Source organism: Octopus bimaculoides, chromosome 11 (assembly GCF_001194135.2).
Source record: "Octopus bimaculoides isolate UCB-OBI-ISO-001 chromosome 11, ASM119413v2, whole genome shotgun sequence".
NCBI classification, from domain to species: domain Eukaryota; kingdom Metazoa; phylum Mollusca; class Cephalopoda; order Octopoda; family Octopodidae; genus Octopus; species Octopus bimaculoides.
Window position 1 is genome coordinate 21709458 of NC_068991.1, and position 11977 is coordinate 21721434.

The window sequence follows — 11977 nt, forward strand, 5'->3', positions numbered from 1 at the left end:
CGGGCGGAAGTCTTGCCGCGGAAAATTTGACGCTTATTGCTTACCTCAAATACATCTTGTGAAAATATTCGGCATTTCACGAATTTTCCGCTTTTCTAGCGACCATCCTGTATATACTCAAATTTACGCATTATACGGCAAGGGTAGGCTTTCATTTAAGGGATATATAAATGTGCTCTTAAATGTCCTTAAAGCGAAAAAAAAAAAAAGACACCTTATGAACATATTCCTGTTTCGTCGCAAGTCACCACTATGAAAAAACATAACAAATATAAGAGTATGAAAAAAATTTCAAACTTCCTTTTTATCTTCCCTTTCTCCTTTTCGGAGTACGCAACCCATTTTAGGAGCGGCGAAAGTGAATGACTGTCTAAATCAATCATGGGCAAACCCGCGGCCCGCGTTACTTCCTGCAGAGCACGCCCAACGAAAAATTATAAATTTTTTTAGTAGTGCAGCCCGCCCATTGATGAGTCAAGTTACATGCAGCCCATTTCTCGAAAAAGGTTGTCCGTGCCTGGTTCTAATCTAATAAAAGTAATATAATAAACTGATTTAGAGGAATAATAAAGATTACTGAACGAATGCAATCACTGATCGGCAAACTTTCGGAACAGCTATCATTCATTAACTCACGGAGAAAGAAATGGACAAAGAATTTACTGTCAAACTTGTCTCACAAAACGGGAATAACAGTAAAAAAAAAATCCATGCATCAACACAAACAAGTTCATAACAAAAATAATTGAGTGATACTGAACACACAAAGTTCTGACGTCACAGCCGCTGTGTTTTTCACGTAGTACACAACACCGCCACATGCAAGGTACTTACAAGCTTTAGTTGTGACCACATTCCGATTGTAACAAGTCAACAAGGAGTTAATTTGTTCGTGTCCATGTATTATTTTATTTATCTATTTACTAACCTACTTATCCAACTAAATGTATATTTTCATTTTGATATTTTATTATACTTAAGTGATACATTTGTCGCCTATTGTCTTATGGTGTTAGTTACCTATGTAACTTTAAACTGTTTAAAAATAACTCTAACCGAAATATCATAATTTAACCTATTTATTACTGTTGATAACTATACTTTTTCATTTAGACTTCATAATAATAATAAGTGCATACGTAATCATTATACTCAATAAGTATTTGTTTTAGTTGATTTCATCGAATAAATAGGTGTAATTACAGGTATTTGTTTTATGAATTCCCAGGGGGATAAGTGGTTGTGAAGACAAGACTGATCCTAATTAAATTTATGGTGCAATTTCGTTCCACTGTTTCATTTACCTCTCTCCTAGTTGTGTCATTTAAAAAAAAAGACTGAATTCTAATTTCGTTGGGTCCGACTTTGCATTTCGTTTCCCTGCGTATGTTACACAGGGAGCTATGAAACAAGTACCCGTAATATACTAGATCGAGTCAGTTGACGATGTCAGTTATCTCACTAGTGTAGCTGTAGATTGCGAAGTAAAGTCTATGCAGAACTAAGGAATGAAAATAACTGTGTGTGCGTATGAAAACTTTTATCCGAGCCAGTCTTTATCTGGTTGCTCGACCTGCTATGAATACTAGCCAAATCTGCCTCAGATCACATCCTACTATCTTAAGTAAAAGACACAGTAGTTAATGTAGTCCATCATTTTTTCAAAGATCAGTTCGTTTACAACTGGAATACTTTTGAAGCCTGTTCGATCAGGGCTGGGGCTAAACAACAGCTTTGTTAATTATAATAATTAGTGATAAAAGATATTTTTCAAAGAACTAATAAAAAAAATTGTGACAATCTTAAGCAGCTGGACTGGTTGTCGGGTTAACAACATAATTACTCTACATAATATCGTGTATTTTACTGCATTTCTTTCGTCGCACACACCCAAGTGTTTTCGGGGAGATTCTTCAAATTCTCGGCTCCAGGACAAAAGGAGATGATAGTTAATGTCAAATCCCCCACCTACTGACCACTTGTGATATTAACACAACTAGTTTTGTGTTCAGTAAATAGCAATTTCTTAATTTTTTGAGGGCACTGGAAATTGTCGAGGGAGTAAAGTTTTCGTACTGGATGCCTGGAATAGAAGTCAATCTCCTTCAGGTGTCACCCTAATGTCTTTAAAACAAACTTGGAAGGACATAATGGATAATGCTGTCCTAGTTAGAACTGCTGGAATGCTTTTAATTAGTAGTGACTTGCGACGAAACAGGAACATGTTTACAAAAAGTTTTGTGTATATGTATGTATGTAATTGCAATTTCTAACATTTTTGGCTCCTACTTCAGTACCTTTTCCTTTACTCTTAAGGAATGTCACTTCGAGCGACAAATATTAGAAAACTCTGGCAAGATACGTTGATATTTTCGTCCAACTACTTCTGTTATTGTCTGCCTTCATATTTTTTGGTTGCAGGAAAGTTGCTGGTCCTTCAATTATGACAATGAAAAAAGATGGAGCTAATTGTCATTAATTGTCCACATTGAGTAGTCATGATAGCTCGTGCTTACTCGAACATAGTCGTTTGATATAAATGTAGATTGCTTAAAATAGTGTTTTATCAACTTGGGTTGTTAGTATGGATAACTCCTATCACACATTTAAATAGAAGAATTTTGTAAACAATATATATGTGTGTGTGTGTGTATATACATATATGTGTGTATATATACACGTGTGTCTATATATGTATGTATATATACATATATGTGTGTATATATGTATACATATATACATAATGGATAAGAGAAATGATGTGAGAGAGTAGATGTTTATTCCATGTTTACAGCTGTTTCGTAATCTTGTTATATGACCTACCTTAGTAGGTCAGAAATTGAAAGAAGCCTGTCATATATGTGTGTGTGTGTTGATTTGTTTATGTCTCCATAACTTAGTGGTTTGGTAAAAGAGACCAGCCTTTAAAAAAATGTACTGGGGGGGGGGGGGTGATTTGTTTGATTAAACCCTTCAGTTGTTCCTATCAGTAAGAACAGAAAAAATGTAGGCTTCCAAAGAATAAGTCCTGGGGTCGTTTGCTCGACTAAAGGTGGTGCTCCAGCATGGCCGCAGTCAAATGACTGAAACAAGTAAAAGAGAGTAAATAAATAAATACTATAGGTCCCAATGCATTGATTTGCCTGCCCAGGGGTGTTTATAATGCTGCTAAGACAGCCCTGACCACAACCTCTCTCTTTTTATGTATGTGTCTGCTGGAGTCTTGACAAGGATATTTCTTTAGTATTAAGAAGCAATTGTGTTACTATGTAATTCCTTCATATAGTTGTGATGATTCCCATCTATAAATATGGCAGTCTATGATTTTAGCATAAATATTTAGACTTTCTTTCCCACATACTCATTCACTAAACTTGTTAAACTTTGCTGAATGAATATATACTTGTTTCATTGTTGCTTAACCATTTATATAACCTACCTTAGTGTGTGTGAAAAATACAATTTTCCAGGTATACCAAGAGGTAAATATCTTTGAACATTCACAATTGAATGAACCCAAACAAAAATGATTTTTTAAAACAAATTTATTCTGTAAGGCAACTCAAATGAGGTAACACATTGCCTCATGCCTGGGGACTTAATAAGATCCCACTGTTTGACTATAGTAACTTCAGATTGATCTCATCCTCAGAATCAAAACATCCCTGAGGTTGTGATTAATCCATTTGAAGACTGTCAAAGGACCTTTCCTGTTATTGGCAGCTGGTTTAATCTATTGCCCATTATAACACCAGTGTTGTTGGCCTGAGAATAGCTTCATTATTTCTCTGCTCCTCTCTTAGAGGCCCTAAAAAGGACTGAGACAATGTGATTTGAATGTGAACTTCTTAACCACACATGCAGCCATGTTTAATGCCAGCTGTGTCTCTCTATTTATTCAGTTTTCTTACAGCTATTGTCATAGATCTTCTGCTTAGAGTAAGATTAGCAGAGTCTCGAATTCCATTCAGTCTGCTTAACTGCTGTGCAGTGCTCATCATGTCAAATTTATGTTGTATATATTTCAGAATTTAGAAACAAGCCTACATACACACACATTTATATCTTTATATATAGGTATGTTAGTGCAGATAGGAAAAATAGAAATCAAAATATGAGTATATACTCTTTTACTTGTTTCAGTCATTTGACTGTGGCCATGCTGGAGCACCGCCTTTAGTCGAGCAAATCGACCCCAGGACTTATTTTTTGTAAGCCTAGTACTTATTCTATCAGCCTCTTTTTGCTGAACCGCTAAGTGACGGGGGACATAAACACACCAGCATCGGTTCTCAAGCGATGGTAGGCGGACAAACACAGACACATACACATACGTATATATATACATATATACGACGGGCTTCTTTCAGTTTCCGTCTACCAAATCCACTCCCAAGGCTTTGGTTGGCCCGAGGCTATAGTAGAAGACACTTGCCCAAGGTGCCATGTAGTGGGACTGAACCCGGAACCATGTGGTTGGTAAGCAAGCTATTTACCACACAGTCACTCCTACGCCTATAGAGTGACTCAAGGTCCATGAGTGTTGTGCGTTGGTGTGCCAACATATGAAACTCTTGGACCTTGAGTCACTCTATTTCTTCTGCTAAATATTAATAAAAATATACATAGAAAGAGAGGTGGGGGACAATGCTCATTATAATAGTACTTTTGTAACTTGGTTTACTACAGATTACTTTATAGTGCTTGTTTATATGTTTGTATGTATTTGTCTTGTTGTTGCTCTTTAGCCCTCGGTCAGCCCTGGTTCTGTGGTTCTTTGATAAAACATGTTCAATCTACAATCATCTCATTTTTATAACCGCAATGTTATGTCAGAGTGTATTCTGTGTTCTCCCTTTGTTTTGTTTTTTTAATAGTGTAGTAGTGTGTGATTTAGCTCCTATTTTTGTTTGGTACAATGACAGCATGCAAACTGTCTTATCAGTTGTATGTGTTTGTATATGGAGATAACAGTAACCTAGTGGATTTAGTGTTGGCCTAATCAGTGTTTCAGCTGTGACTTAGTATTGTCTCTTATTGTATCATTTTGCAGTTAGACTCTGAACTGCTTCAGTTCATCCAGCTAATATTAATTAGTAATGAAAACAATATATCATATAGGAAATTAGTTAATTATTCTTATATGACTTAGAATAAGGACTGATTTAGAGTAAAGAGGAAAAGTGTTGTATTCCATTGTAGAAATTATTCCAGAATAATAATAATAATAATAATAATAATAATAATCCTTTCTACTATAGGCACAAGGCCTGAAATTTGATGGGAGGGGGCTAGTCGATTACATCAACCTCAGTGCTTGATTGGTATTCATTTTACTGACCCCGAGAGAATGAAAGGCAAAATTGACCTCGGTGGAATTTGAACTCAGAACATAAAGACAGGTGAAATGCCACTAAGCATTTTGCCTGGCATGTTAACGTTTCTGCCAGCTCACCGTCTTAATAATAATTATGATTAATAATGATAATGGTTTCAGATTTTGGTGCAAAGCCAGCTATTTTAAGGAAGTGGTAAATTTATTACATTGACACCCCACCCCACCACCACTTTCAAGTGATACTTATTTTATTGACCTTGAAAGGATGAAAAGCAAAGTCAACCTCGGTGGAATTTGAACTCAGAATATAAAGAGCTGAAAGCAATGCTGCTAAGCATTTTGTCTGCCTTGCTAATGATTCTACCAGTTCACCACCAAATATTGGCACAAGGCTTGCAATTTCAGGAGATAAGTTGATTATTTTATCAACCCTGAAAAGATGAAAGGCTAAATTGACCACAGCAAAATTTGAACTCAGAATGTAATGACAGGTAAAGTGCTGCTAAGTATTTTACCTGGCATGCTAACAATTCTGCCAACTCGCCATCATAATAATAATGTCCTGATGCAGTACCAGGCAGTGGCTCTCATGGCTTCTGATCTTAACTGATTGGAAGTGTTATCATGTACATTGTTTTATCTTGGTATAAAAAGATGGGCTACAGTAAATATTCTGCCTAATACCACAGATTTGCTTGTCAACTGTTTGACCTTAACCAGTTGAGCATGTCCCTTGGTGGCTGATGATATGTGCATCTCTGATCATGAGCAGAAGTAGTGGGGGAGCATCATAGCCATGTGTTGAGAGAAATTCTTTGGGATTTGGATTATTCACCTTTGGAAAGATGGTTGTTTTGTTCAACATCCTTAAACAATCCTTATTCAGGGACCTTTTGAGCGAGATGGGGTAATCGACCTGAAGAAAATTCTAACTGGGCCCCACCTGCAAGGTCATTCACTGTTTATCTTGATATGAAATCACCATGTTGCGCACATATGGTTGTGATGCATGTGCATGCTGTACCCTTATCAGACGGGTAGTCATGATGGGTATACTGGGCTTCGTATATTTTACCCCAGTGTCACTGTGATGGCTTGCACTGATCTCTCAATAATAATAATCGTTTCTACTATAAGCACACGACCTGAAATTTGTGAGGAGGGGACTACTTGATTACATCGATCCCAGTGTTTCACTGGTACTTAATTTATCGACCCTGAAAGAATGAAAGGCAAAGTCAACCTCGGCAGAATTTGAACTCAAAACATAAAGACAGACGAAATGCCACTAAGCATCTTGCCCAGTGTGGACTCTGCAAGTTGCATTGTAGGTTAACTGTCGAGGAAGGTCAGATAGGAATTGATATGGGATTGAGAGCTGCAGAAACCGCTCTTGTACTAGTGGCACAGTAACACCCCATCAGACTCAATTAACAATGTTGGTTTTTCTATTTTACTGTGTGCCAGATGATGACTGCAATGAGTGGTGGGATGCTTTGAGAACTGTCTAAACAATACCAACATAGCAAAGCAGATGTAAAATTATTGCTAAATCAAAGCAAATAAAACGGCTATGTCGAAATTGAAATATATCAGTTGTAAAGTCCACACAATCTATTGTGGTTTAACACTAAAAATCATTTTATATTAATATGTATATATATAGTCTTATACATGCTTGACACTCTTACGTTATTGCTGTGATTCTCAAGTTACTTTATCTGAGGTTTTTTTCTTACAACCCACTCCACCCTTTTGATACCAATCTGCTTGAAGCCGACCTTGGATTTATGATACAAGCACTCTGTTTTAAAATGATCTTGATTTAAGCTTTTTATCCAAATTTCATGTCAGTTTAGGTTTCAAATACCAACTTAATGACAAAATTATTTAATTAAATTTTTTATTATTTCCAAAATTAATTGAAACAAAGACTGTATTTTAGTAGAAATGTGGTAACAAAAGGGTTAAAGCTACAGAAATTATGCTATCCTGTATCTAATACATGTTACCTGTCCATAGAATGTCTGTTAATTAGATTCAAGTAGAATTTTTCTACTTTAATTATCGGATTCTTAATTTCTTTACTCAGTTCAATGCTATTTTACCATACAGTCAGAATAAAAACAATTTTGAAATCAAATTCTTCTGTGCCCTTCTACATTATGCTTCATTCTCCTACATTGTTAAATCTTATTTCTGTGGTGTGTTTCAATATTTGTTGTCATTGTACTTGTTAATTCTATACCACTGGATGATTAATTTCTGATATCTCTGTATACTGTATATCTATAGCTTTATCAATATTATCTGTATATTATCAAACTAAAGACAGTGTGTCCTTGGCCACATTTAAACCTAAATGGCTTACAATGTTCTATCGCTGACCTATAGATTATTGGTTCAAACCCACTTTTTCTGAACTGTACCTCTTTCAGCTGTTTGAAACAATGTTTCTTGGGTAGATGTGCAGCTGTAATAGTTCTGGGTAGACTGGCATTATAGAAAGTGAAGGTATTTTTTGTCCTTAGCTGAGGCTGTGTTTATTGCTATTGCTGCGGTTGGTATTTAGCACCGAGTCAGCTGTATGATGAAAGGCATTTTAACTATGATCTTCACATCAGTATAATTGTTTTAAAATGGTTAAGTATGATTTGAGGGAGATTTAGCTGCTATTTCTACCAGATTGAGTGACAGTCTAGAGACTCCATTGTTGAATGGTGTAGTTATTATTGTTGGGTATCCAAGAGTAACCCCAATCAAGCAGTTCTATTACATACAGATAGCTGGCTGAGTGACAAGGTGTGACATATAATTATAACATAGCACTTTGGATTCTGCACAATCCAGTATACAGTGAAGGATCATATGGGTGAAACCTGACAGTCTGACCATGTTGTACTCACCACTGTCTGGCAGATTTTGATGGTGGCTACAACAGTGATAGACAAAATGGACTCCAAGTGCAATAGTTGCAGTTCCTCTGCACTGGTGTGCATCTCAGCATAGTGTTTGATGCCATTGGGTGGATATTTCTTATATTTGTTCTGAATGAGAAAGATCGTGTTTTGATGATGTTGGAGTTGAACTCTGAGGTATGATGTATGGTGGTCATTTTTCGTGTAATGACAAGGACTGGAGTTGAAGCTTCTTGAAACAAAATGTGCGCCTTGCATGGAAATACATGCTGGTCTTTCATTTTTAGTATTTTTGTTTTGTTTTGTAGCTAGTGAATAAGTGTGGTTTATGTACACCCTGTGAAAATGTATGTTATCTTGGTTACAGTGTAGGTTCTTTTGTTTATTGTAAAGAGACTGGGGGGGGGGGCATTTATTATTTTTTTACTGAATGTAGTACTTGTAATGCCTGAGTATATTTGTGCATTTTGTTTTACTTATTTTACTATTCATTATACATGTCATGAATGTTCTGGAGGTGTTGTATGTAACTTCTTGTAGTTTTTATTTTCTTTTGAGTGTGAAGGTCAGTTGTATTTGATGTTCTCTTGTAAAGCTGATAAGAAGGATTCAGTGGGTGCAACTTTAAGTCTGTTGTTGTCCAGCCAGATTTCTAACTGATTTATGTAGGGTGGAGTTGTTGTGCAGCTGTCTAGAGAATGGTAGTAAGGTGTATGATATCCTCTAGATATGAGGTGGTCTGTATATTTTATAGAAATAATGAGAAGGTTTTGTAAGTAGCGGTCAAAAATGTTGAGCCAACAGAGGAGCTATCAATGTTCTTACTCAACCAGAAATTGTAACTGAATCTTTCTTAAATACCACCCTATTATCCTAAAAATAATAGTAATTGTTGATTGTACTGGTGTTTTTCTTTCTTTATTTTTTTTTTTCATGCTATTAATAGATAAGTTAAGGTAAAACTGTATTGTTTTATGTTTCATTTGTTTCAACAGTTTGTGAAAATGCTTTTACTTGGCGGATAATTTACTGGGTGTTGGGGAATTTAATATCTCCACATCATTAAACACCAAAAACCTTGTCTTAAGCAGTAGTCAGTACTTTATGTTTTTTTTTTTTTTTGCTTGCTTTCCCATTGTCTTTCAAATATCTCTTATCTCATTTGTTGTGAATACCTCAACAGAACACTTCTAACCTGTAGTCAACAAATGAGCATGTATACCACTGTGTGATCACTTATTCTGTTGGAAATAGCAACTGAATATCTCTCAAATCATAACCTGTCATCTTAACCCTTTTGCTACCAACCTGGCTGAGACTATCCTCGGTTTCTATAATAAAAATCTGTTTTAAAGTGATTTAAATTAAAACCGTTCATCAAAATTTCACATTAATTTATGTTTCAAACACTACCTTAATGACAAAATTATTTTACTAAATTCGTTATTTTCAAAATTAATTTAAACAAAGGCAATGCATTTCATTAGAAATGTGGAAACAGACATGTTTTAAAAAAGGACAGAACATGAATTATGTAGCTCTAGGTATCTTTAACCCTTTAGCATTCAGATTATTCTATCAAATGTAATGCTTATTTATTCACATTGTTTTGAATCAATCATGCATTAACTCATAGCTTTAAGATTTCAATGATGTGACTGTTTAGTTTTAGAATGACTGTAAGATAGTTGTGAAAAGCCAGTTTGAACATAAAACAGGTAGAATATTTGGGCTGTATATGTCCAGTTTAAATACTAAAGAGTTAATATAATACAGCTATTATAACCATGTAATGTTATCTGATATAAACCAGTGGCAAAATGTATTCTGAGCATTATTTGTCATATGTCAAGTAACACTCCTCTCTTATACATACTATGGTATTGGTTAGATGAAATACAACCAACATTAATTATACATCATACCACTGAAGTAATTAATTTAGTAGATATAAACATGTTGTTTAGCCCCAGGACAGTCTTGACTGAGCAGACTTATTAAAGACACACAAGTGGTAAACATTTCGGCCTATATAAGATTACATTATCTAAAAAAAAACATAGGTCTACTCTAAGGTGGTAAGGTGTAATTTGAGGATTTGGCTGGTATTTCTAGTAAGCCAATGTAAATATGTTACAGTTATGTATTTGTTTTTCAAGATTCTTGAGGTGAAATCTTGAGTTGAAGCAAATATTGTTATACTTGGGGATGATCTAGTTGGCAAAATATGATCATCTCCAAGTAAAACAATACAATGTAAATATGCTTGTTTTAAAATAAAATTCTAAATTAATGAAAGCATGTACTGCACATATACTGCTCTGGTCTTAAACTTTGCCTTGTATCTTTCCAGTGTGATTTGAGAAAATATCTGACCTGAAAGAACTTCAACTTGTCTTATTTGTTAGCATGAGGGAAGTGACTATAATAAAATATTCTTATAAATATACGAAAATATCAAGACTACAGTAAAACTGACTGATCAAGTAAGTACAATGTTATTTGACAAAACCTTTAGTCTATAGTATTTTTTTGATGACCAGAGCTTCTTTTTTTTCCTTTCTTTTCCAAGCAAATCCATACTTTTCATGAACAGCACACACAAACGTGCAATGAAAGTACCTTTGTATGGTTGGTAGTCCTGTTGAATATGGCTGCCAAATCACCCTAAAATAAACTGTAGTATTTTGACACATTGGATAATGTAGTTCTAGATATACAAAGGAAAGGTCACATAATGTCAATAAGTTTGATTGCTGTGAGCAGAGGAAAGTCTAAAATTTTGCTTTTTTGTCCTTTAGGAAAGAATAGAGAAAGGCAAAGATGGCTGTAGGTACACAACAGTCCAACTTAGAAAAATATAAAAGTGTTGTTGGTCAGGAAGTAGGCACACAGTAATCAGGCAAAACAACATTCTATGAACTCCTTTTGGTTAATTGATGCTTATATTGTACAAGGTTTCCTACTGGTTAATTTGAATGGCATAGTCAAAGGAGGAAAGCCGGTATCTCAGTCCTTTTTCAGGGCCTTCAAGACTGAGGTAAGTTAACCTTAGACAGAAGACTTGGCCTCAAAATTTACAACAGTGTGGACTCCACAAAAAGCATACAAGAAACACATGAAACTCTGCAGCCGAAGCGACTTCAAACATACACTCAGTTTATGGGAAAGAATGCTTGAATGAAAGAACTTGCAGAAGATGGTTTGCAAAATTCAGAAATGGAGATTTCAGCCTTGAAGATGGAAATTGAACAGGACGTCCAGTTGAGTTTGATGATAAGCTCCTTGGCATTACTTGAAGAAAATCCTGCATTATCAGTTGGCAATAAAGCTTAGTTCAAACCATACAACTGTTCATCGTCATCTTCGACAACTTCCTAAAGTTGGAAAATGGGTGCCTCATGAATTGTCCAAAAGCAACCATAAATCCCGAGTTGACATCTGCTCTTCTCTCCATTCTCGCAAACTCATTTCACCCTTTTTGGATAGACTTGTGACTGGTGGCAAAAGAATAGATCTTCTATCGAAATGTTAAACGTCGTAAACAGTGGCTTGGTAAAAGGGAAGAAGCTCAACCACAACTGAGGAGGGAACTTCATGAGAAAAAGATTCTTCTCTCTATCTGGTGGGATTGCAAAGGAGTAATTCACTTTGAATTGTTACCACCTAATGCAACAATCAATGCTCACGTCTACTGTCAGCAATTAGAGCGTTTGAACCA

The 11977-nt window shown here is 35.4% G+C and overlaps 2 protein-coding genes across 6 annotated transcripts in view; one reads left to right on the forward strand and one right to left on the reverse strand.

Annotated features, from left to right (window-relative positions):
- LOC106878232 (serine/threonine/tyrosine-interacting protein) overlaps positions 1 to 197 on the reverse strand; it is a 42193-nt gene extending 41996 nt beyond the window's left edge. The window contains exon 1 of the mRNA XM_052971589.1: positions 45 to 197. The gene's annotated coding sequence lies outside the window, so the exon portion shown is untranslated. The remainder of the gene's footprint in view (positions 1 to 44) is intronic.
- The window catches only part of LOC106878231 (UPF0669 protein C6orf120 homolog), a 26632-nt gene that overhangs the window by 6575 nt on the left and 8080 nt on the right, over positions 1 to 11977 (forward strand). The window contains exons 1-2 of one of the 5 annotated variants that reach the window (XM_014927387.2): positions 510 to 888; positions 10610 to 10742. The gene's annotated coding sequence lies outside the window, so the exon portion shown is untranslated. Of the gene's footprint in view, positions 1 to 509; positions 901 to 922; positions 947 to 10609; positions 10743 to 11977 lie in introns of those variants that run through there. The other 4 variants (XM_014927388.2, XM_014927389.2, XM_014927390.2 and 1 more) reach the window with 4 other exon arrangements.